This window comes from Triturus cristatus, chromosome 10 (assembly GCF_964204655.1).
Source record: "Triturus cristatus chromosome 10, aTriCri1.1, whole genome shotgun sequence".
Lineage (NCBI taxonomy): Eukaryota > Metazoa > Chordata > Amphibia > Caudata > Salamandridae > Triturus > Triturus cristatus.
Window position 1 is genome coordinate 103,869,116 of NC_140593.1, and position 27,304 is coordinate 103,896,419.

The window sequence follows — 27,304 nt, forward strand, 5'->3', positions numbered from 1 at the left end:
GGAATAAAAAAAAGGAAGTCTTAATCCTGAAAGTAGATTTACTGTCTCCCAGCCAGCCTTGAGATGAGCGAGGCCAAGTGAGGCAATGCACGGTTTCTTTAGCTGGCAGCGCCATTTGTGGATAAGGGCCGACCAATAAATTGTCTAAGACATTTTTAAGACAGTCAAAAACCACAAATGGATCAACTACCTGCACATACCATAATTTTACCTTCATCTACGCTACAGCAACCCTACATAAAAATCACCTCACCCGTAATGTGATCCTCAGATTTACACTTGAACACTGGCTTCTCAGGAGCAAGACACCCCTGATCTCTGCTGAGGGTTAACCAAAACACAAGGACACTCAGAAAATACCTCAGTGGTGAACACGAGGTACAAGGAACCCCCAAATCTCAGAAACACGTGCCACTTCCACAGAACAGAAACCTAGACCCGCTCAAACCGTGAAAACCAGCTTAACATGCTCCAAAAATAGCCTTGACATTATATTCTACATTAGACAATATTACAGATCGGAGTCTTTTATTAAAGTAATTACTTTTTATGCGGGTTGTTAAAGGCCGATTTTGTTCCGTTTACAAGCCGCCGGCAAACTCTGAATTCTTGAGGGTCAACTCAGACTTTGGTCCTTTAGATTGTTGCAGGGATTCTGCACATACATAGAACCATGCGCAGGAAACCAGGACCTCCGTGTGAAGTGGTGTACCAGAAAACCCTCCTCGGTGCCCAGAACCCCAATCCGACTAGCTACAGTGTCTCATTCGTTCTCCGTACTACAGCGAAGCTACCAATGATTAGACATCCTAGAACATGTCACTCTGACCCTCTCAGGAATCGCGGGAAGAACACCTTAGTTCAAACTCTCATACTTGTCCACAACGTGAGCAAACAGACACGGTATAGTTTAAAATGTTTATTTAAATAACATGCTCTATAATGCAGTACACAAGCCAATACTAGCAGCAAAATGCATAAGAACAATATAATCAGCATTGTTACAATTCCATAAAGCACAAAAGGGGAAACCATATTATAATGACAGTGGAAACGGGACTACAGCGCCTTACTACCCTACCAGTGCTATGAGCTAGTTTATTATAATTATAGAAGACCTCTGGGCTTTGTCAGAGGGACCCCATACCTCCAAGTGTAGATGCAAGGATTTACAACTCAGGACAAGCACAGCTCTTCTTCGTTGGAATGATTTTCTCCAAGTGCCTTTTCATGCATGTAATGCCATATTAAAAGCACACAAGTTTCAGTAGTGCAGCTGTGTTCTATGTTAGGTCTATGGGCATGGGACTGACCAAAGTGAATCAATAGCATACATTGTTTTTCGACCTTGAACACGTTGTGCAGACGAGGAGCACAGTGTACAGCTAGATGTGTGAAAGGCAGACAGTTCTCATGTGAAAAAGCGCAAGCAGAATATTTACGAGAACAGAGCCATGTAGGAACACGTGCAACAAGTGGCACAATGGCAGCCTAATTTACGCTAATTTAGCAATGTCCGCAGTTAATCTCATGTCCTCACTACAAAATGTAAAGAGTACTACTAAATTGGATTATATTCTAACTTTGGTTGTAGAAGCAGCAACTATTTATAGTGCTTAGAAACTGAAAATAGTGAAGTATTAAGTGATATATACATAACAGTTGACAGATTTAATTTTGATTCTATGGCAGGACCGGAGGCTTCGGATTATGCTTTTCTCTCTTCGCTTTATTACATATAAATTTGCACAGCAGCCAGAGAGATTTCGAAAATTCTTTTGCAAAAGGGTTATAACAATACAACTAGGAACTACAACTCCCTACAACCAGGGAGGAACGAGAGTACACAGTTCTTCCTCCGTCTCCATTGCGTCAGGTATACAACGTCTTCTCTATCCTGCCACTTCCTCTTTCTTCGCTGCTCCCGCAGCCAGATAAGTTGCTTTCTTCTTGGTCCCTTTATTTGATGGTTTCTGTGAGCACGGTTATTGCTTTTTTTAATATTGTGATGAGCTACTCATGTGAGAGTTCACTTGTGCTCGTTACAGATCCCTAAGCCGGCCGCGGGAATGTTTTTCCGCTCCTATGCGGCCGGCGCGCCAACCTGCTGTTGCGGCGCCTTCTCGGGCCGCTAGGGGGACTCGCTCGTCTTGTTGCCCTCGAGACGCGGCTCCTCAGTTGAGGACCCGCGCCGGTAACGGATCAGAGCCTTGCCCCATTACTGCCTCACCTCTGATGTCCGTTTTAACAGATCTTATTTTCCGCATAATATCCCTGAACGCCCCTGCGGGGGTCCGTATAGCGGGTTTTACCCGCGTTGGCCGCGCGAAGTCACGCTTGTATCTCATGCACATTGTGGTCCCATTTTGCACATCACACTCGCGTGCTACACGAAAATTAACCATTCCAGCGTTATTTTGGGCATTTTTGTCTGCTGTCATTGAGGTGAACGCGCAGGGAGGCACTTAGGCCCGTCAGGTTTCTGAAGGCAGTGGCGTGTTCTGGGTTGGTGCAAGCCTATTGTGATCCTTGGGGTCACCCAAAAACTCTACGCAGTGCTTGGCCTGCCCCTAGCTGGTAGTTTTTTCCTAACTAAGCCTCCTGGTTGTTCAGTGCACTGTCAGTGTGTGTAGTCAGTGGTTACTTACCTTTTACTATATTATGGCTGCCCAATCAGGTTATTATGAGGAGGAAGTCCAGGAGTATATGCCCTGGGATGAGGAATTCTTTGACGCTATGGACTCTTCCATCTATTGGGTGGTCCATGAGGTTGTGGGTCCTATGGAACAACGCCTTACCGACAGAATTGTGCAGGAATGCAGTAGGCTAGCGGCTGCGCGTTCCGATCCTCCGATGCCATCCGGCGGGCAGCCTGCGGAGGGTCCTCCGCCGTTCAAAAAACAGAGTCCGGAAGGGGTGGACGTGGATGCTTTTGCGCACCTAAAGTCGGCGTTTTTGGCACAAACGTCGTTGGGCGCCCCAGCGACTCCTCCACCGGATGCCTCTCAGGGTACTTTGGATCCTCCTTCCCCCGGATCAGGTCAGGATGATACTAAGGGGGACACTGATGAGGAAGCGGGGTCTTCCCGTCAGCGGCGGCCGTCTTCTACTCCCTCTACTTCCGTGCCGCCGGAGGAGGACGCAGACATGCTTAATCCTGACGAGATTATGCACCCCCCGGTCCGTGGCCTTGGTCCCCGGAGACAAGGTAGTAAGATTCGTTTCAGGTAGTCTCCGTAAACCCCTTGCGCAGGAGGCCAGGAGTTGTTTACGGGCAGAGTGTCAGAGGCATACCCTGCCTGACAAGATAACTTCTACGCCGGAATTGGACCCCGACAGTGGCCACATTCCTGGCTAAGTATGTGAAGGACCCTAGGAAGGGTATAGATAGATCCTGGAGGTCCTGTCAGGACAAGCTCCTCGACGCTATCGGACCGATGTCAAAGATATTGGATATGGCGGAGGAGTCAAAAGTTTCAGGGTCCCCTATTTCCCCAGAAGTCCTCTCCAGTTGGGCCCAGTGGGCTATTATTTTTATGGGCTATGCTAATTGCGCCCTTTCAACCGAGCGTCGTCACTCGTTGTTGATTAAGCTTGATCTAAAGCTGGGAGACCTGGCCTCCTCCAAAGCTGGTGCAGTGGCCCAGGGTGGCCTGTTCGGGGAGCCCTTCATTAAAGAACTGGGCAAATTTGTTTCTACATTCACATTGCTGGATAAGGCTCAATCCAACATCAAGAGAGTCTTTAATCAGCGGGTTTTCCGCGGGGCCGGACGAGGCAGGGGCCGCTTGTTCGGCCGAGGCTTTCAGCAAAACCCCTCAAAGGGACACGGCTCTGGTCGCAGACAGTATAATTCGACCGCGAATTACACCAACTTCTACCCCACGCGAGGACAACGTTTCCGAGGCCGGGGAGTCTTCAAGTCCAATTCCGGAGGAGCCAATTCCAGCGGTAAGTGTTCTTCCTGCAACGCAAGTTCGCTTTGGCGGCAGACTATCGACTTTTCACAGCGCATGGGCGGCTATAACCTCAGATGCATGGGTTCTTCAGACCGTTCAAGGTATCCATGTAGAATTTTACAGAAATCCATGGCAGGAGGCTCGACCGCTGGCTTTTACATTCTCAGACGCTCAGTTGATCGATGAGGTCTCCGAGCTGCTCCGCAAAGGAGCCATTTGCCAATCAACTTTGCACCCTCTGGGCTCTCAGCAATATATTCCTGGTAGACAAACCAGACGGGGGTCGCCGACCAGTTATCAACCTCAAAGAATTCAACGGTTGGTTGATGTACCTTCATTTCAAGATGGAGGGGATCCATCTTCTTCGCGACGTCCTGTTGCCAGCGGATTGGATGGTGTGCTTAGACTTGAAGGATGCTTACTTGGCGATTCCCATCCATCCCCCCTACCGGCGGTTCCTTCAATTTTGTTGGAGAGATTGAGTATACGAATTCACCGCTCTTCCATTCGGTCTTTCCTCGGCCCCTTGGTGCTTCACCAAGGTGCTCCATCCTGCGGTGGAATTCCTCAGAGCATTCGCATGATCGTATACTTGGACGACCTCCTACTCATGGTACAATGTCCTCTGATACTATTGCGTCCGCTCCATCAAACGGTGTTTCTTTTGCAGGGCCTAGGTTTTATCATAAACGAGGCCAAGTCAGTTCTAGCTCCTTCTCAATCAGTCACATTTCCCGGGTTCGTAGTGGATTCGGTCCACGTGACCTTGAGCCTTCCCTTGAGGAAGATGGCGAAAATCCGCCGCGAATTGCGGCAGACAATTTCCAAACCGTACACCTCCTTGCGGCACCTGGCCCGTTTGGTGGGTCTCCTTTCGTCCTCAATTCAGGCGATCTTTCCGGGGCCCCTGCATTATCGAGCCCTCCAGCGCCTCAAGGCGTACCATTTGCGAAAGGGCAGGTCATACAACCACTCGGTTCCTCTCTCAGCAGAGGCAAGAGAGGAGATCGCTTGGTGGCTATCCCATATGGAGGCATGGAACCGACACGCAATTTTCGGCTCGGTTCCAGATCTTGTCATAGAATCCGATGCCAGCAAGACGGGCTGGGGCGCTCGTTGCGGGGATTTCTCCACCGGGGGAGTTTGGTCCTCGGACGAGCAAGCTCTTCATAGCAACTGCTTAGAGCTTCTAGCAGGTTTGTTTGCAGTACGATGTTGGACCAAGGACAGAATTCAATCCTGCGTCCTTTTGAAGATGGACAACATCTCCGCCGTGCGGTATGTCAATCACTTGGGGGGCACCCGTTCCCGGGCATTGGCGAATTTAGCAAAGGATTTTTGGGGGTTCTGCCTGGAGCACCACATCTCGGTCATGGCGGAATATCTTCCGGGCCACAGCAATCGGGTGGCGGATTGGCATTCGAGGCATCTTTACGATTCCAGCCTTTGGAAGCTAGACCCTCAAATTTTTCAATGGTTGAACACTAGTTGGGGTCCCTTCTCGGCAGACCTCTTTGCCTCTCGGCTGGACCATCAGATTCCCCGGTTCTTCAGTTGGAGACCGGACCCAATGGACCTGGCCACGGACGCCTTCCTTCAGGATTGGAGCATGGAACAGGGCTATGCGTTCCCGCCTTTTTCCATGATAACGAGGACGGCGGCACAGATCCGCCGGCAGAAGGCAGAGGTCACCCTGGTGACACCTTGTTGGAGGTCTCAAGTTTGGTTTCCAGTTCTTCTGGAACTTTCCTGGGATTTTCCAAACCTACTCCCCCGGTGTCCTCAGCTGCTTCTGAACCCGGACGGGATTCCGCATCAACTAGTCACACAGGGGAAGCTCCACCTTATGGTGCGGCGCTGCCGGGCCTTTCGGGACACGCTGAGACCCTTTTGTCAAAGGCTTGGGCAGATAGCACCACCAAACGTTACCGATCCGCTTGGTTGAGATGGGTTCGTTAGTGTCTTCGTCGGAATCTGGATCCCGTGGTCACGGACGTCGTTTCCATCTTGAATTTCTTGGCAAGCTTGGCAGCAGATGGGTTGGCATATCGTTCGATCAATGCGATCAGGTCAGCAATTTCGGCGGGTCATGCTCCGCTAGACGGATCTCCGGTGGGAGAACATCCTTTAGTCTGCAGGCTTTTACAGGGTAGCCGGTTGTCATTGCTGCCGGAGCTTTGTTATTCGGTCCTATGGGATGTTAATCTTGTGTTGAACCTTTTTCTTTCTTGGCAATCCAATAAATAACTTTCTTTGAAGGAATGGTCTTCTAAGCTCGCTATGCTACTGTGCTTGGTCTCCTGTAGGAGAGTTTCAGATGTCCGAGCTTTGGATATCTCGGCACGCGTTTTTTTCTCCGGAAGGGGTCGTTTTCACGATCTGCCCGCGCACCAAGTCTCACTCCCGATCGGTTTCCTATCCGGCTTTTAAAGAGAACCCAAAACTGTGTGTGGTAGACTGCATAAAGGCATACGAGGCCTTAACACTAGAACTCAGAACTCCGGGCGAGCAGCAACTTTTGATAGCTCTCAAGAAGCCACACAATGCGATCTCTTCTCCTACCATAGCTAGGTGGGTACGTTGGGTCATGCAAGAAGCTGGTATTGATACGAAGCAGTTCGGCACTCATTCAGCCAGGGGTGCCATGGCCGCTCAAGCTTTCGCGCTGGGAGCGCGTTTGGAAGATTTGATGCGGGCCGCTGATTGGTCTTCGGACTCCACTTCGGGAGGGGGAGGGGGTGTTCACTTGAATTGAGAAGTTGATAAGTTCTGGAAAAATATTTGAAAATTAACCCTGGTGGGGCAACAGGCTAGGAGTCGGCGAAGGGTTCATGCCCAAACTCGGCACTATGAACTTGGTCAAGGGACTGCCACTAACAGGGGCGTTGGTGTTGAACAACTGAGTGGGTTAAAAAGCACTTCACTGATTAAACATGAATGGCAAGTGAGCCTCAACTAGTTGCTGCTACTGCGCACTGAAAGGAGATCCACCCATGCAGAACTTAATGTATTTGTAGGTCGCTTTCTCACGCTTTTAAGGGCAAAATAGCTGCCATAGTTCTGCTGCATGTTGACGCAAGTAAATCTTCCATCTGCTAAGTAGATATCCCTGCTTGTGCCAACCAGGTTCATAGTCTTTGGCCTGGTCACAGCGTTCATCCAACTACACAATGAGAGCATGAAGCCTTCGACCAGGTGGATCGCATGCAGACCTGCTTAGCGCGAGCTAGGGTTACAGGTGGTGCTCTAGTAAGCCCTACGGTGGAAGGCACTGCATTAGCCTTTACAGTGCCTGCGAGGTGCTCCAAAAATACACTGCACACAGGGAGGATACTATTGCATCACTGCTAAAAGTGTGCACAGTTCAGGTCAACCTTCTCCAGAGCACAAAGGGCTTTTTCACACGTGCCACAATGCCTAAAACTGGGACATCCCGAAGGAAAACCGGATCCGTAAGAGAAACTCGGACAAATCAAACTTCCAAAAAACCTATACTTTGAATCCTTTATGCACTTAATGGATATCCTCACCATCTGGCATGGATTTTGCTCTTGGGATCAAAGCTGGTTACAGTTTCAAGACTTATTCAAGGAAACCAGCACTAACGGAATGGGTTGTTAAACCGAATCCCAGGAGTCTAACACTGAACACCCTTGATGCCAGGGCTTTTGGGTACCATCATCCTAGGTGCAGCATCTTCTGCTGGATAAGAAAACTACGAGGCCCACTCAAAAAGTGAATGTATTCACTGCATGCAAACAGACCAAACAAGGCACCAAAAACCCGGATGTCTGCACAAGCAAAATGTGATACATCATTAAATCTCTTCAATTAATATTCGCCACAGTAACCCCATACAATATATATATTTTAAAAAGTCAAATTTATAGTTTTGGCTGACAAGTCTGATTATGTTAGCAGAAAGCCAGGAATTCTAGGCGCGACAGACAACCGTGACGCACAGAACACACGAGACTGTTTCCACTGAACCTTCTTCTGAAGGAGGAAGTCCTCTGCGCTGAACCGGTTCCTTAAGACGGGGATTTCAGGACGATACTCGGATATACTCTACAGCTGCCTTATGTCCACTAGGAAAACGCATTTTCACTGCTTTTTAAACACCATTATCAATCCTGCACACCTGACGCACATTGCACCATATCTAGTGTAAGTTGCTTGTTCGAGCAATAAACTTTATTTCGTTTTAAAGGGATCAAAAGAAACAGGTCTGACTCCCTGTAGAAGACAATTGGTCACCTTGCAACAGCCACGGCTTTGACAGGATAGTTTAAAAATCTCCCCATAGGGGGACTAGGAGAGTTTCTATCCCTGGAATAAAGAGAAACCTCAAGTACTTAAATGAAGTTCAAACAGAGGGGAACTAAATATTTCTTCATTGATGTTAACACGCTTCGTTTAGTCACACAAAGGTATGGTTACTGCTGAAACAGTATTCTAATGAAATTTCAACAAGGCATAAACACTCAAGAAGAATCCCATACATGTTGCATTTCCTCTGCAATGTGTGCAACCCAAAGAACCTCCAATGAGTGACATGCATAGAAAACATTTGAAGTCTCCCATCGATGTTCTGGGGGGAGGTTTCTTAATGGAAACAGACACGTCCGTAGGCCTTTCGCGTTATCCCACAGGGATGCACCGAACAAATGACACCAATTGAAATAAGTGCAGTGTACAAAAAACAAGCCTGTATTTACCTGAAGGCTTAATACGTTTACAGGATCTGTTCCACTCTAGAGGTAATGAATGCAATTATGTTCCTAAGTTTCCATGCAAGATAAAATGCCAGTTTCCTTACTATACAATTAATTCACCCAAGGAGCATAATGCGGTCATCCTCACCCCCGAAACGGTGCTTACTTACAGCGCTTGGCAATACGACAGAGTGTAAATTCTAGTCTGGTCAATTCACTCCCTTGGTAGTTCTGGAACTTGGTTTCTTCTTGGCGACAATAGAAAGTAGAGCTGATCATGAGAGACCAAGTAATATTCGATTCTCTTGCTATGGTGTCCATGCTATTCTCATGTCCGGGGATTTCAATGTCAATGTTTCTTATTCATAGGTAAATCAGGAAGAGACTAAGGGACAGGCTGATGCTTCAAGTACAGAGTTGATCTTTGGCCTCAAGAACCTCCCGGCTAGTTACGAAAATGTGGGCCTTTGACATTAAATGCAACAATCTTAGGCTGCTTGGTGGTCATGCTGAGGGGAGAACGACCCAGTCGCGCTAGTTTTTGCCCACATAATAGTAGCTCATAAAATGTTTTCTTTGCAAAAGCCACACTAAAAAGTACTTAAAGCAGTTTTCTTGTGCTGACCTACGTGATAACAGTATTTCACTCAGATTTCACCCTTAATACTCCAGTGAAAGATTCACCAATTTGGGACTCAGACGTCAAGTTAGTAATCCTACATGATTAGTACAACATTTTATTTTTTAGGAAGATTTAGGGAATTACATTAAAAAACAAAAAACAAAGATACATTGGCACTCAGCCCAAAAATAGGCTTCATCTCCCTTTTAAAATCTTGTGGCACTATAAATTACGAATGGTTTGGTTGAAATTGGAATTATGCCCTCTAAAATAAAAATGGCATGCTATTCACTGGAAGAAAATAAATAAAGTTTAAAGGGGAGTTATAGGAGAGGACATTATTTTATTATTTTTTTTTTTAATATAAAAACAGAAATTTACCTGGTATACATAACTAGCATAAGGAAATTTAGGGGGGTCCCGGGGTTCTCCATGAACCCCCACCACCCCCCTAACCAGACAGCATGGACTCAGCATAGTACCCTACACCGACAACACCCAGCTCATAGTCTCTCTCGCGAATTAACCAGACACAACCAGACTCAGATTCCAGGAAGGAATGAAAGACCTCGCATCCTGGATGAGCAGCAGCTGTCTGAAGCTCAATTAGGGGAAGACAGAAGTCCTCGGGCCCACCCCCTCAGCATGGACCAACACCTAGTGGCCCACCGCCCTGGGCAACTCTCCCCTCCCCCCCCCGTGCCCCCACCCCCCCCCACTGACCAAACCCCGGAGCTGCTGAATCCTACTGGATTCCTCCCTCACCTTGACCCGACAGATCATCGACATCGCCAGAAAGACTGTCACCCACACACTCATAACAAGCAGACTAATCTACGGAAATGCCCTTAACGCCAGAATCAACAGATCCCTGCTGCGCAAACTCCAGACCATTCAGAACACCGCAGCCAGGCTCTTCCTCGCATACCATGACAAGGACACATCATCCAACACATCGAGACCTCCACTGGCTTCCTGTCAAGAAGAGTGTAACGTTCAAGCTACTCACCCACGCCTACAAATCCCTCCACAGCACCGGACCCACGTACCTTAACTAAAGCTTCTCCTGCCACGTACCCAACACCTCTGCTCCTCGGACCTCGCCGAAGCCTTGTGCATCCGCAGAGCGAGAGCAGGTGGAAGAACCTTCTCCTCTGGCAAAAACCTGGAACAAGCTCCCGAACATCACACTCCCTCACTCAGCACTCTTTTTTAGAGCCTCAAGACCTGGCTTTTCAGCCGACTCACACATTTCCCCTCCCCCTCCCCCCAAGCACCTTGAGGCCCTCACGAGTGAGTAGCGCGCTTCACAATTCCCTGATTGATTAAGTGTACCCTGGTCCTGCACTATTTTTTTCTTCCATTTTCTCAACAGGGAGACCAAACCTCCATGTATTGTAATGACAGCCGCAACATTTCTATTCATGGTGGGGCCACCCAATTAGATTGCTTGCTCCCCAGGATCAAGAGTCCCGCAAAAGCAAGCTGGCTAAAAATGAAAATCAAGCATTTGCAATGCAACAGGTCTCGCATTAACACCACTTTGAGCTATTGACATTGTAAATGACAATGCCTTTCATTTGTGTTTTTGTTTGCGCTTCTTAAAAAACGTACCGATAAACAAAGTGCTGTGAAAAGCTCCACAGTGCCCAGTGACATGTAAACAGTACAAAAAGCATATGCTTGTGTGTTCATCTTTAAAAACCTACCCAAAACCAAAGCGCCATGAAAAGATGAACAGTGTAAAAAACCATGCTTGTGATTGCGCATTTAAAAAGGACAAAACAACCAGAACACAAAGCTCCGTAAAAAACGCTGCAGTGTGCAGTGAAATTATATTGCCGCACACAACATTTATTACAGCTTTAAACATACAACCTCAATCGTATACGCTGCAGCTGCCTACTGGAGAACAAAGCGAAATGGCATCGTGGCACCGCGAAAAGCTCCGCACTGCTGAGCGGCACCTAAACAATACAAAAAGCATATACTCGTGTGTGCGCATCTTAAAAAACCCACCCGAAAACAAAGCGCTGTGAAAAGCTCTGCAGTGTCCAGCGGCACCTAAACAATGCAAACATACGCTCGTGTGTGCGCATATTAAAAAAACTACAGGAAAACAAAGCGTTGTGAAAAGCTGAGCAGTGTAAGACATATGCTCGTGTATGTGCTTTTAAAAGGGCAAACCTACCGGAAAACAAATGTTGGTGGAAAGCTTTGTACTGTCTGGTGAATATATCGCCAGATACAACATATATTACATCTTTAAACATACAACCCCAATCTTATAGCGCTGCAGCTGCGCACCGGAAAAGCTAAGCACTGTCCAGTGGCACCTAAACAAATTCAAAAACATACGCTCGTATCTGCGCCTCAAAAAGGTAAACCTACTGCAGAACAAAGCGCGGTGAAAAGCGCAGAAGTGTCCGATGTGATGCAAGCACTGCACAAATCGGGCTGCTGTTTATTACAAAGATTACACATAGAAATGTAAAAAACAAAAAGGAGGAGAGTAAAGTAAGGGGGGGAATAAGTTTCAAATAGATATATTAGATTGGGCCTATATTGACACTGGTAGGCTGATGAAGTGAGCAGACTTGCATGTATATGATCCTGTGCCATCTGATCAGTATGTTCCTTACTTCCCCGAAATTGCAATTTGTGTTCATAAGTGTGTTTCTATGGTGTATAGAGGTGCCTGGCAAAGGTGCACTGGCCGGCGCAGTTATCAATTAAGGTGCGAATATAGATAAAAGTAGCTGTTGTGTGCGCCCTCAACTTTTAATGCGGGAAGTAGAGAGCTTGCATCAAGCAAGCCTGCTGGTGTCTGTTGCTTGTTGTGGCTGGGGGCTATATATGTGCCGAGCGAACGTGAATAGCATCATCTCAACAATTAAAAAGATACGCTCATGTGTGCACAAAAAAGGTCAACCTACCAGTGAATATAGAGACGTAAGGAGGTACTTAATAAACAAGTGCGGTCCCGAAAGTGAAAGAGGACCGCGCTGCAGCCGGAACATGGGGAGCTCTTATCTTTACGGGGCCATGTGTTTCTAATTAGAAACACATGGCCCCAAGATAAGAAAGTGCTTTGCGACAGCAGCAAAGCAGGCCACAGAGTCGGGATCGGAGGCGAAAGGCCACCGTTTAGCATAAACGGTGACACCAGCCAATGGAAATAAGGGGCGGGGCTTCAAGCCCTCTTCTGAAAGTCCTCCTTAACAATAAATCTCGTCAAGCGAGCAGCGAATGTGCTGCCACGCTAGGCGAGACCTAAAAAGAGCGCTGGCAACTAATCCAATAGCTCCAATTTTCGTTCATTTGCATGCCATGGGATCTACGGTCACAATATCTAACTAGTTTTAAACCTTAATTTCTCAAAAACCTACTTAATTGATTTGCCAAATCTTGAGGTATTCTGTTCAGCTGTATTGGCTGTATCCTAGTCTGTGTTTCCCTATGTAAAATGCATGGGGAAATTTTATTTTGGGATACTGCGCACATCCCTCTCAGCCCCGCTTGTCGGATCACCCCACATTCCAGGAAGGAGTTGAGTTTTTTTTTGTGTGGAAAAGTTTGACAAGCGGCGCCAAAGTTGCTAGCAAAACAAAAAAGCTCTGTTAACTCCAACTCCTGTACAACTAAACTGTGCCCACTGTGTAATTTACATTTGGCTAGAACCAACCACCAAGACAAAAAAAGATGATGCTAAATACAGGGTGGCTCAACAGAAGCCCTCACCAGGTGGAGAAGTGATCATGCCAACATTCAATCAATTAGATAGCAACCTTATCTTGAGACGGCTGAGAAAATGAATAAGTTGCTTGTAAAAGGGGAGGGTCACTCAGAACATCCGGGCGCTAGCTTACACATGGCTTCTCAAATCAACCGCTGCAAATTAATTACTCTGCAGGCTATACGGGTAGAAGCAATCAGATAATTTTTTCGAGCCAGAAGCATGGAAAGAGCTAAACCAAAAGCAGATTTAACCCCTTGTGTGCCACGCCCTTTCCCCGCCCTGTGCCGGCCGTTGCATTAGCGGGCGGGGTTCATGACGAGCTGGACTCGTCATGGGCACAGCGCAACCGCGGCCCATGACGAGTCCAGCTCGTCATGGGCACAGAAGGGGTTAAAGACAACCCATTGTGGATAGGCAACCCATGCAATTCACAGAGCACTTTAGAAGCTGAGCTTTTCCTGGGAAATCTGAGCAGCAGCCTAGAAGCAGACTTTAAAACTAACTGCAACATGTGAAGAAGCTGCTTAGAAATACCCAAATAAAGGCTGTTAGAATAGCCCAGCCTTGAAGATAAGAGCGTGAAAGCTCAATTTTTCTTGCGGCCAGAATGCAAGTCAAGTTTTTTTTTTTTTTAAATATTTAATCAGGGAGAAGCACATTCCAGCAACTGAAAACTTGTGGCTGGAAGGACAAAACGTCATCAAATTTTACTCCTAAATTGCTTGCCACCTCTAAGGGGGGAGGGGTAGGCACAAATTTTTTTTTTAAAAAAAATAAAAAATAAAAAAAAAAAAAAAATCCGGGAACAAAAAATTGTGCTTTGCATTTCGGTTTGATCTCTGTTGCATTTCAGATGATTGTGTTCCTTCCAGTGGATGGCAGTACAGCAATTCTTAAAACTCCATTCCGACCCGAAAGAATCTGTCCCAAGACAAAATCTATTGAGTATCGTCAGTGTAGGAGGTCTTTGAAATACCAAGTGAGCTGATCAAAGATATAAGAGGGGCCACATAAATATTTTAAAAAGGCTAAGAAAGGAGCCGTATGTAACACCATATGATATGGATTTCTCTTTAGACGAAAACTGGCCAACAGACACAAATTTTCCATCTGCAAGGAAAGATTTGAACCAGGACCAGGCCTTACCAATAATCCCAAATTCAAAAAGAAGCTGAAGGAGTATTGATTGCGAGATGGTATCAAATGCTGCAGATAGATCTAAAAGAATCAGGACAGCAGTAGGGCCACTATGCAGCGTCATCTTTATAGTATCAGAGACTTCCAACAAGGTCAATTCCGTAGATTGTCTGGGCCTAGAACCAGATTTTAAAGGGTGAAGAACCTTAGGATTTTCAAAGAAAATAATCAATTGGTGATTTACTATTTTTTCAAATGTTTCAGTAAGAGCAGGAGGAGGCGAGATGGACATAAAAATTGTCCAAGATCGAAAGACTGGCCGATGTTTTTTCTCCTCTTTTTAATCTCGGCCTCTTCCCAAGGTGCTAGAACTACCGCCAAAGAGCGAGGTATTCAGTATGTGGTTAATGATTAGATACACCACTTAAGTAACCTTTAGAAAGATAGCAGGCAGAACTGGGTCACATGGTGGGCCAAATTTGCAAGTGAGAATGGAATGTTCCAATTGCAGAAGAGAGATCAGCTGATAGACGGCAAGAGGAAAATTAATGGACAAAACAGCTTGTGCGGCCCATTGAGGGTGCTCCGCTCAGGACTATTATCCTCAAAGCCCTTTTGAATTGCTGCAATTCTCTTTGAAAAAAACCCGTCAGAGGGATTGAGATGGAAAGGTATCCCTGGACAAGGCTTTAGGCTGCAGAAAGGACTTTGATTATAAGAAGATTTTTCAAATCTCAAGGTTGACTACCTTAACTTGAGAAGTATAAAAAAGTCTTTAGCCTCCCTTATGGATTTATAAGTTCTCAAAGTGGTTTTAAGTCTGATTAAATCATATTTGTAGGCTTAGCACCATTTTCATTCTAATTGTCGGCTACAGCAAAGCTTCTCTGTAAGCAAAAGCATAAACCGAGGTGCAGAGGAGACAGAGCGACTTCCGCTTGGGTGTGCTAAAGAAGCTAAATCTACTGCCTCCAATATCCACAGATTAAATGATTCTAGGTAATTCGGAAACCCTACCATAAGAGAGTTTGCTCTATTATAACTTTAGAAGAGGCAGAGAACTGTGGAGAAAAGTTCAATTTTAAAAAGCAGCCTAGGTTCTTGAAAGCAATTCAGACTTTATATACAAACTGGTTTAAATCCTATTTGATAGAAGGAAATCCAGATTTAAAATTTCAGCAAAGAGAAGTTAGATAAGGGTACTAGTCTGAAACCTTTGGTTCATCTATATGCTCTTTTAGGTGGCATTAAAAATCATCCACCACATATTGGAAATTACTCCCAGCCAGAGATCTACTATTTCAATCATACTGACCAACCTATGGCAGTGTCTCCAAAGCAGTGTAATCAGCAAAAGTGGTTTCTGGCTTATGTATGGGGTTCACTATACTGCAGTGAAGCCACTCCTAACTAAGATAAAGTGGACAGTCCACCATGAAGAAACTTTGGTACCAGTAACTCAAATCAAATTCAATCATCAAGAGTTGAATTTGAAGTTGTAACAGACACTGCGTGGCAAAATCTATTCCTGAATTGGTACGATCCAACATAAGCAAATACGGAGTCACTGCTGAAATATTTCTTTTAAAAACAGGAAGTAAACACAATGAGCTCTGAATTTGTAATCAAGGAGGACTCAAGGCAAAATGGTAGTTGTTACCTGAGAACTATGCCATACCTTCATAACTTTATATAAACTTATAACAAAAACAAGCTCTTAACTTGGAGTCGAGAGGCCGATTCAGCCTGCTTGGGTTGATGTTCCACTGATACAGTCTACAAATATTGCTAGGAATTGGGTCCTAGTAGCTGCTATTTATACAATAATTTGTCAATTGAGACACAACTTATCTTTGTACTTAGATTGGAATAACTTCGGAGACTGCGGGAGGACTAGTTTTTAAAATCAAGCTGCTGCTTATGTGTAAATTTGGAAGAGACTACTGTACACCTGGCATGCCAATGTTCTAGAGTAAACGTACGGAGATTGTAGACAACTAGTCATTTGACTGAGGAAGTAGCTTTAGAATTAGTAAAGATCAGAACATACTACCTGGTGAATTTAAGGTGGCCATCAAGCAAGTGATATCATGGGTTGTACAACCTAACCAGACATAAATCGAATAAACGGACACTCCACAGCTCTCAATGTTGGGGATTTTCAGGTTCAAGTCTGGATAAGAGGACAGGCTTTTCTTTTCATAGAATGGTCAATTTAAAAACTTGAAGCAAAACAGTAATTTTATTTCTGAAACAATGACCATATTGAAATATGATTAAAAATGTCATTTAAATTTAAGTTACTGGATGTTAATTATGAAACTTACTTTATTTAACCAAAACACACTAGATAAAAACGTACTTTTACCCAGACACCGGTTATCTGGAAATTGTCAATCTTTACCTCTACTGCTGACACTCATATCCAACAGGGCACTTTAAATGATTTGCTGCCATGGATCTACCAGAGTCACTTTCAAATATTAGTTACAAATGCTTGCCCTTACTAAAACAACTTTAGAGTTTTAACTTTTCAGCAGACACCGCCAGAATATAATGGCTAGTTCACTAACTTCAGACAACCACCAGACACTGCAACCATTATGCAGAATTAAACTAAAACAAATCCTGTATGTATTAAGGATTCACTCAAGCGGTACGCTATGAAGATTTAAAGAAGCTTCTTATGTATTATAACTGGAGATATGTTTAACTATAGAATGGTTAACTTAAAGTGGGTTTCTAAAATATGTAAAAAAAATCTATTTAATTACCAAGGAGGGAACATTTCAAAGAAATAAAATTCTAGTTTCCGTATCTAAGGAACAAAATCAATATTACAGTTTTTCATATTTTCAAAAGCTAGAACCATCAGTTATTTGAATTGGTCTGTGGTAGAAACGATAAAAGACAGACACCACTGAAAGTGGTTCAGGGGGTCCAGAATACATTTCATTTACCAGGTCAACTAAAACAGGTTGTATCCTCTAAAAAGAAACAACCCACGAGGGATTGGGCTGAACGCAAACAATTTTAACAGGTTACCAGGCGAACGTCACATGGTTCCATCAGAACCAGGCAGATTTGATACACTGACAAAAGAAAAGCTTCTGGAACCAAAGGCCAACCTACTGAGCTTCGAAGATATTTAAAGTTGATAGCTTGCCCTTGAAAGAGAACAAACGCTAGGAGTTTGCATGTCAAAAAATTGTACAAGTATTAGGTTGTATGCAGATGACCCTCAAAGGGTCTTCAGGGAAGGAAATTTAGGAACAAAAAGGCTCCTCAACTAGCTGAAAATAACCTCCCTTCCAGTGATCTTATTCCAACAAAACACTTTTGGCCATTGCAGTATAGCCTGCGGGTGTTATACGACACTGGGGACATATCATCTCTCCTTCCTACAAGACGCTCAACTTTCTCTTCATTCCCTGGCAGGCATCACGCTACGGCTCACACCCATTCACAATCAGTAAGTGCAAGAAGGCAGAGGTTTAGAGTTTGATGCCTTCCTTCTCTGGTCATCTTAAGTTCCTAAACATGAAATTTACATAAAAAAAACAATTTTAAAAAAAACTCATGGTTTTTCTAGCCCATCACTTGCCTCGTATGGTTCGCTCCTTTAAGCACAAGAGTAGCTCTACAAGTAGTAATGATTTTGGTTATTAAACATATCTGAAGAACAAGAGACTATAATGGATATACAGGTTTTGAGGTCATAGTGAATACTTCAAGTAGACCTAATACCTACCAGGCTGAAGGATGGAACTGACCCCAAAGAAAGAGTAAAGCTACTGGCTTGCCCTAAATCTATAGCTTCAATTAAGCTTGCCATGGACGACTAGCATACCATAATTTCAGAAAGATCAGGCTTTTTTTTTTTTTAACTTTAATAATTTTGAAACAGTTAATGTCTCCATTTCAGAAACATTCAAAATGTATAAAGCACTGCAGACTTTACTAGCAATGAAGCGCTCAGCACACCACTACATTAAAGGTTTTCACAGACTTCAAACCCAACTCTGGGACAAGGTTTAATTAGTAATTATTCAAAAGTGTGTACTAAAAGGACGTTTCCTCCTACAGGGTCGAGCTGCTTTAGGGCCTGCCCGACAGTGCAGCTGGATGAATGATTTAATGTAAACAATTCTTCAAAATATACAGAGCAAGCATTGGCTCCACACATAGGAGTATCGCTCACCATGTGCTACTGTTTGCTGTATCATTTCTCCTCTTTTGGAGTGCGTGTATTACACGTACAAGGAACTATCTGGAGTCTGAAAAGTAAACCGAATAGTCACAAATTTAAGTTTCTATCATGAAAGCATTATATACAGAGATTTTTTCCTCCCTCCGATTTTCACTGCAGTGGGCTTAAATGGTTTAGTAAGGTTTTTTCTTTTAATGTAGGCGAAACCTATTGGCTTTGATAATGTTGGTTTCCACATGCACCCTTTATCCCTAGCTAGAGTGGCGATCCTTGGCACACATCTGAAGAGATGCCAAGCAGTAGCTGCTAATTTTATTTTATTTTTTTTAACTCCTTTCCAATGGAAGATCTTATCACCACTCCAAAGCAAACCACTAAATCAAATAAACAAATGAAGCCTTCTGGAAAATAAGCTTAGCGAGAACAGATAAATGAACAGAGGCTGCGGTGGCAGGAATGGAAAACAAATCTCAAAGTGGAAAAAATTATAAAGGTGCTGCATCTCCAATCTATAATATTAAAACATACAGATTTACTAACAGATTGAGAACTGCAGAATAATTTCAACAGCATAAATATGGAAAAGGACAGATGGGCGGGTGGGAGAGAAGAGGGGCACAGAGTGTGGGTCTAGGATTTAAATGAGATGTTTATGCACAGACACACTTACTTGAATAGTCCTAGATGGTCACATCTACTTCAACCTGCATAAATGCAGGAATTCCAAGTAGTAAAATTAAGCTGTCCACTTCCATGAACACATCGAGAAGTAATTGAATTCATTTTCCCCTGGAGATGGGTTCATGGATATCAAATAAAATTAGTACAAAACGCTAAAAAATAATTGTCTGGAGATGCACTAGATGTACTGGGAAATAGATGCCAAAATAGGAATATAACGTTACCGCGTGTGCAGGCAAACAGACTATGAATGCCAAATGCCACCCCCATCTCCACCATGTTGGACTTTACAAGGAGCACTATCCAATTTCTAATAAACCTGGCTAAGATGGCGGTGGGCCTTCTGTCGGCACACTTGGAGCTTAACAGGATGAACGTTTAATTATTCACTGCTCCATGCAAGCTGTTCTGCTTGCAGGGAGCTTTAGCCAGAGCTTATTCAAGCACAGACACACTGCGGACACAAACTGCAAGTGGAAATTACTGCTGGAGGTTTACACTTTCAAGATGGATCGCAGGCAGCCTGCAAGCAAGAGTGCTTTGCAATTCAGTCATCAGTATACAAAGCTGCAGTAAGGAACTCTCCAAACCAAGACGGCGACTGCAAACACAGTGACGTGGTTACTCTCCTAAGTGAGGTCATAAGGAGTGTGAGCCATAGTGGAAGGATGGAACAATAGATAGGCTAGCCTGATGGAGCAGACTGGTCGCAGTGGGTAGGGCCCGGAAACCAATATGCCTGGCGTGACTCCCTGTCGAGCTATATCTGTGGATGACTGGTTGAGCTAGAATATTCTGAAAAGTAGGAGATGTGTGCCTTTGGAGAAGGATCTAGGGGTCAGTGGTCTCGGAGGGTGCTCGTCGCCCTGCTGGGTGCATATCTGGATTACCTCTTGGCCTGGGGAAGTGTCCCTTCACCCACAGGGTGAGTGAGACTAGACCTCGTCACTCCTATTAGGGTGGATATTATTCTTGGCCAGGATTAGTTTACCAGAGTCGAGATTTCACACTTAGCATTCTTCTGATTCTTTTCACATTATACATCATTTCTGTTATAGGGTGGCAGTTGCTGATGAGAACCTGAGGATGCAGGCAAGTACCAGTCTGCTAACTCCCATGGTGTTACTCCCGTGAGGCACCGTCATCCTTCACTATTTTTTTACTTTTGTATGATTTTCTTTCTCTTACACTGTTGGTAGGGAAATCGTAGGGGAGACATTATAGTCAGACACAATCTAGTTTTATAAAGATTTAGGTGATCCAGGACCCCTTATTCAGACGGTATAAAGATAGCCGCTATGTGGTCATGTCACTTAGGATGACTGTAGAAGTTTGACGGGGCCACTGTTGAAAGTTCATCACCGGTTATTTAGAACAGGTCTTTTGAGGTTGTGCGAGACATTAAACATATCCGGAGTCAAGGATAGGCGATCTATAAGGGCAGTGGTGCTTAACCCTTTGACTTCCATGGACTCAATTATTACTGAAACCCAAGGCCCCCCACCGAATCATTACTGGAATCCAGGTACCTCCAACTGCATCATTATTGAAAGAAGGAGACCCTGGCTAAGCATGTGATGATTTGAACTGGAAAACAATAAAACAAGCATTCATAGAGCAAATGAGCAAACGATGAAATATTTTACTTACTTCCCAAACAAAATATAAGAACATAAAATTTTAATGGGATGGTTGGAGCTTTCCTAAATTTGAGGCCATTCTTAGCCCACACTATATTTTGTTTGATGCGTTTTCACAGCTTTCACTAGTCAATCTGAGCGGCGCAAACCTAATTTTTGGCTTCCAATTTTAAATTCCGAAACATTTACAGAATGCTGCATAGTTTTGCATTTTTCACCTTCATTTATGTACACAGTTCCCATTTAATTTTCTATGAATCGCAGACCTCCCCCCACCCCTCCCTCCCTCCCTTGTGTACTGCTACCCTCTTCCATGTTCGACCCCTGTCCAAATTAGCTTGCCCAGGGTTGCCCCTTATTCCTTCAGCAGTCCGTGTTGGCTTGCCCCCCCATCACCCCTTCCAGTGTCAGGGTTGGCGGCTCCTACCCTACCTTCCCTTGTCCGTGAACGCCACCTTCCATTCAGTTTATAGTGTTGCCCTGCCCCCGCCACCCCTCCCATTGTCAGGGTTAACCTACCCCCACAACATCTCCCGCTCACCGTGGTGCCCTGCTCCATCCAGTTGTCTGACTCACACCCCCCCTCAAAAAGGTTTTTAAAAAATAAAGCACCCACCACACACCTAGGACACGGACACCACTAGCTATGTACTAGCGCTTGCCATCCTCCAGTCTGTTGCCACTCCCCACCTGTTTGTATTCCCTCCGTTATCCATTTTGCCCTCCCCCAACATAAACAAAGCTAGGACCTGGATATTGCTGGCTGCATCGTGGAGCTTTTTTCCAATCCCACCTACCACCATTGTTGCATCCCTCTCTCCTTCAAACAAAAACAAAACAAAAAAAATACGCGATGACACTGCCAATGCTGCTGCACAGCATGGCTAATATAGACAAAACCAATACCTTGCATAGGGGAGATCTATTGGCTTTACCAAAGCTTGTTGCAAAGGGTCATGTAGCAATAATTGTAAAACATGTTACCATCACTCGAGTCGGACAGCAGGTCCATAAGACACTACAACCTCAGACAATGCGCTTGAAAAGTTACTACAGACAATATAAGAATTTGGACATCATATTCATACTTTATTAAGCTATTAGGACCTAATAGAAGTCAACACATTGGCTTTTGGAAGGGATGGTAAAAACAGCTTCATGATGTAAAACTCAAAGGCCAGTATTACAAGTCATCAATATAGTTAAGGATGTGGAGAGTCTAGAAGCACTAACTCATTACACACTGGATGAATGCCAAAACTGCAATTGAAAGAACTTGCACGTTTGGAGGTAACACAACAAGTAATATTTTATGGCTGGAGGTGAATTTGACCCTCGAGGCAATTCTGAATATATAATTGGATATTAAAACGGACCTCACTTCAAGGGATAATCCAGTTGGGGTAATAAAATTGAGAAAATCTGTCCAAGGGAGTTAATAGCAAATGGTGTGGAGTTCAAAGACGGATGCTAAAACCTCCACTACACAACATCTTCAGATAAACTCACTTGCAACCATACAGAGACGTCATCTTCCACAGAAATATTTACAAGGGCTTCAATGACATGGCCCTCTCTACTGGCATACTTCAGTCAGGACCTTGCATGCCTATAAACCCCTAGGGTCAGAGAAGCTCTCTAAAATTGGGGGTGCTGTGGGTAGAGTAGGAGAGTAGGATCTGCTTCTTATGGTTACCCCCACTTTTTGCTGATGGTTCACTGTTTTTCGACTTTAGTCTGGCTGGGACCTTGCTATCCAGGGCCCCAGCCTAGCTGCTTCCTCTCTAAATTGATTGCATGTAATTTAGGTACACCACAGATTGGATTCTGGGGTACCCTTATAAGTCCCTAGTATATGGTATCCTGTATACCCAGGGCATATGTACCCCAGAGGACTCTCAGGGGCTGCAGCATGTATTATGCCACCCCTAGGAGACCATTTAAAATGTCACAACAGGTCTGCTACAGCAGCCTGTGTAAGGTGGTGTATGCACCCCTTACTTAGATATAGGTTCCTATATCTATCCATATCACTGCACATATAAAACCATCAGTCACCCCTATGGCAGGCCTCATCAATCCTGAAGGCAGAGTGCTGGGTTTTATGTGAGAGGGTGCCCAAGCATGAGCAGAGCCCCTCTGCAGCCTTCGGAACCTTTATTACGGGGTTGGTTGTGATGCAGCCAAACCATATACTCAAGTGCATTATAACCTCGCGGTAAAGGCTAACTTTGGAATGGCTGCATGGAAACATGTCGTGTTTGGTGTCAAACACCTTGGAATCATACCTCCACACCAGTAACTGGTGTGAGAGGTATGATTCCACCCTACTAGAGGGAGAACCATGACTTCACCGGTACCAGAGGAAGGAGGTGGGGCATGCAACACCTATGATGTAGATGTCTTCCACCCCGCCAACAATAAAATAGATATCTACACACGCTATGACACCGCCATCGCTGGCCAGATCATAGCGCTTTTTTTTTTTTACTTGTTAACCATGCTGCATCGCAGCCACGCTTTTGTGCAACTTGTCTATTGACATGGACAAAGCCAACAGTTTGTGTTGGTGAGAACTACTGGCTTTGTCAATGCTTTTTTCCCCCCTGCCAGGAGGGGGCAGACAATGCAGGAGGGTGGAGGTAGGCATGCAACAAAGTAGGAAGGAGGAGGCGGGGGCAAGCAACAATGAGGGAGTGGGCAAGGAAAGAGAGCAAGCGACAATACAAAGGGACAGGAGGGTGGGAGGGGGGCATGCAACAGAACGAAATAATGTAGCAGCACATGAGGGAGACTGCCTGCAAGCTCAGGCACTCTTATGGAGCCCTTCAATAAAAAAAACTAAAAAAATAAAATTACAATGAAAGGTTGGACAATGCTCCAGTTGAGGGACAAACACACAAAGAGGTAGTGAAGCCATCACGTGCAGACCAAAGAAACAAGGAAATGAGAAACGATTAAGTCAACCAGCGGTAAGCAATGAGCCCTCTCCAAATCAGCTGCAAGCTTCAAAAAATAAATAAAAATAAATAAAGGCCTGCGAGTTAAAGTACATGCGCAGTCTCAGGAGAGATGTAAAAAGACCAAACGCACTACATTTCAAAGAACATTCAATAGTGCATGACCTAAAGAGTAAAAATTAAAAACTGGTTTGTCACTTCGGGAACCTGAACTCACTCTTGGAGTACTAACTGAATACTGCTTTCAGAAACAGGTGCTTGAAGTGTTGTCCAATAAACTCCAGGACATAGGAGCTAAAACCAAACCTAGGAGCGTATGTACAAGACACTGGCCAAGCGCGGTGTTATGCCAAAAATAACACCGCACATCAGTTTCAAAACGCAGGGATGCGTCGTATTTACAAAAATATGGCGCACCCCAGTATTTCCCTTAGCGCTGGAGCAGCCTAGCGCCAGCGCAGGCACTCTGCTGCCATTTTGCTTGGGTGCCTGTGCTGCAGGAGCAATTGTTTATGTGAAGGAATGGACATCTTCCTGTACATAATGTTACCAGGCGATTTGCTCTATGCATGTGAGCTGCAGAATGCAGCACACGTGGAAAGAGCAATACAAGATGAGAAATAAAACATATCTCCGTGTAGCGCCTGTTTAAGACCAGGTATTTCCTGGCCTCATTTTTGGCGCAGCCCCATAGCTTGTAAATATGGGGCAGCATCAAAAACCAATGGGTGTTGTGGCCGAAAGCCCACTGCAACACCCATTGCCTGTCCCTTTCACGCTAAGTGCTGCATGAACAGGGGCATTATTTGCATGCCGGGGTTAAGCCACTTAAAGTGGCTTAACGCTGCTGTGTAAATAAGGCGAAGGAGTGAACACTACCAGAACGTCACCAGAAGGGACGTAAACATGCCCTTTAGTTTATTCTGAAAGCCTAGCTCCAATAGAGAGGCCCCAATCCTCAGCCCTTCACGGTCCACAGATGCTACAATACAGTCACATTGTACCAGTTCAGAGTAGATTGTGTAAATAAAGAGAGAAACCCTTGGTTCAGAGTAGAACCTTGGGCCAAGGCCCAGCACAAAACCAGAACACTGGTCTAGGTAACACGGCTCTACTGCACCACAACTTTACCCAGAGATGGCATGCGTGGGGCAAGTAAAAGAATCCTCCAGAACGTGGAACACCCGTGGCTGCCAGGACCCAGCACAACAGTTATGTTGCCCAGACTCGAAAACGTGGCCACTGATTTTATTTTAAGAAAAAAGGTGATTTGAAAAATAATCTAAAGTGACTCTTTAATTCGTGGAACAAGTCTGGCTTCTATGAGAAATAAAGATATGGTTTCCCAGTAAGTTGTAATAAGGGCACAAGTGTCAGGTGAAGCAAGGGAATGGTCCGTGCAGTGGGATGAACGCTAGAAACAAGCACACTGGTGCAGAGGCATCTCAGTGAGCTGAGCCCCCATGGAACAGTGCTCAACGTGGAGGCCAACATTCCCAAGGGTGGTTTGAGGAAAGAGCGCACCAGCAGCTATGCGAAGATCAGGGGGGTAGAAGAGACTCGAAATACAAAAGCCATCCCGCCACCTGGCACAAAAAACACAGCGTATGCTTGGATTACTGCGCATGCGTTGGAAGGCTCCAAACAAAACACAGGTCAGGTTTACACTGAGGTATACTGGATCGGGACGCACTGACAGCTGGAGCAATGGTCAGTTTCCGAACGCTCATGGTTCGGACGAAGGGTGGGGGGTGGGTTACAGGCTGCACTTTTACATCAAGCTGCGGGGAGACGCGTCATGTGCCCGCATACTGCGCCGCACACCGCCGACTAACCGGTTCCCAAAATCCCAGTGCACACCGACGTACTTTCAGTAGGGTAAAGAATCCTGTAGTTTCAACGCATCAGACCCCATTACACATGCAGCCGTCACAGCCTGCACAACTCGACGGACACAAATCCGGAAGCAGATCACGGAGCCTTGACATCAGATTACCTTTTGAGCGCCAAATCGGCTTTAACGATTGTCTAATCAGGCCGGATCTCACTCCCTGTCCTGCCACCAGCAGCCACTTTGTTGCGCAATTGTTAACCCCTACTAGCAGCCGAGGATGCGATACAATTACAACAAGCATTGGCATAGCCAATAGGTCTCGCCTTTGGGACCTTATAAGTTTTTAGCCATGCAACAGTTGCATAACTAAATACTTATAAGGTCCCAAAAGCGAGACCTATTGGCCAGTGCTTTAAATGGGAAAAAATAAGTTCAGGTACTCATTAATATGAGCTAGAGGCGTGGTGAGTGGGCGGGGCTAGGGGCGGGGCTTAGGGCAACATATGACGATACATAATGACTTCTATAGAAGTTGCAGCAACTATGAAAAACACATGAGAAATGGGTTTATGTAACCAAAACAGGTTAACTCATTACACAAAATGAAACCAAAAAAGGATGATATGTTAACAGTTTATCGTTCCGTAATATTTGCTGCTTCTTAATGCCATGCTGTTATGTGGCACAATACTATATGCTCTCAAGCGTGCACACACACGCACACGCTCCATCTCTCCACATTCCCTCTAAAATCTACTGAGTGTCCTGATTCTCTCCCTTTTATCTCCACTTGCCTCTAATCTTCACCCAGCCTATAAACTTCTCACTAGTTCTGCTCCTCTTTTGCTTACTCTCCACAAGTCTTACATTTTCTCCATGGTTTTTCCGTACTGGTCTCCTGTTCACCCCTCCATGCTGCACTCATCCCCTAAATTTGCCGTCTGGAAAATTAAAGTTAAGAAATGCACCAGATTTGACTTTACAGAAATGTGTGTTAAAATACAATTTGAGACGATTCATGATTTCAAAACTCAACCACCTCACGTCTTTACATTCATCCCTACTCATTCCGACTTCAAAGAGAAGCAGCTCCTGTCCTGAACAAAAAGATGAAAAGAAAACCGGCTTTGGCGAAGGCAGAGGATTTTGTTGGGCTGTCACTACTTTAGAATGGCAAGTGCAATCAATATCCTGACTGACTGCCCGTCCCAACCCATTTACACACCTGATGGAGAGGGGCGGGGTGAGGCTAAAGCACTTTCAGCAGAATAGTCCTTGGGCACATGATCGACAGTGAAGGGTCTGTCTAGACCCTGCACTGTTAGTCACAGCGTGATGCACGGTAAGCCCTCTGCCCCCTGCAGGCTCAGGCCATTCACATGGGCGCTGCTGGAATCTCCAGCAGGGACTCAGCATGAGGCTTGGCTCTCTTACAAGCTCCTGAGAAGCAGAGCGGCATCTGCCCTGTGCTAGAGGAGATAAATAACCGGAGCCTGCAGTGCCTTCTACTGGCGAATGAGAAGTGCCGGTACTGAGGGCCAGAGAATTCAGAAGTATCGGTACTCAGTACCGGTGAGTACCGGCCCATTTAAAGCACTGCTATTGGCTATGCCAAGTGGCCGTGAAAATGATCGTGATCAAACATCAAAGCGGCCGTGCGGCCGCGAAAGTTAAAGTAATCGCGGTAAAGCGCGGCGCGCGCGCCCGCGCACATGCACTGTAGCTCTAGGCTGGCCTGGTAGAAGTTTTTGGACCCCTCTCAATAAGTCTCGCCAGACCAGCGCATGCGCTGGGTCAGGCGAGACCT

The 27,304-nt window shown here is 45.2% G+C and overlaps 1 protein-coding gene across 6 annotated transcripts in view; it reads right to left on the bottom strand.

The window, feature by feature from the left end:
* The window catches only part of SLC4A7 (solute carrier family 4 member 7), a 470,313-nt gene that overhangs the window by 382,032 nt on the left and 60,977 nt on the right, over positions 1–27,304 (bottom strand). The window lies entirely within an intron of this gene.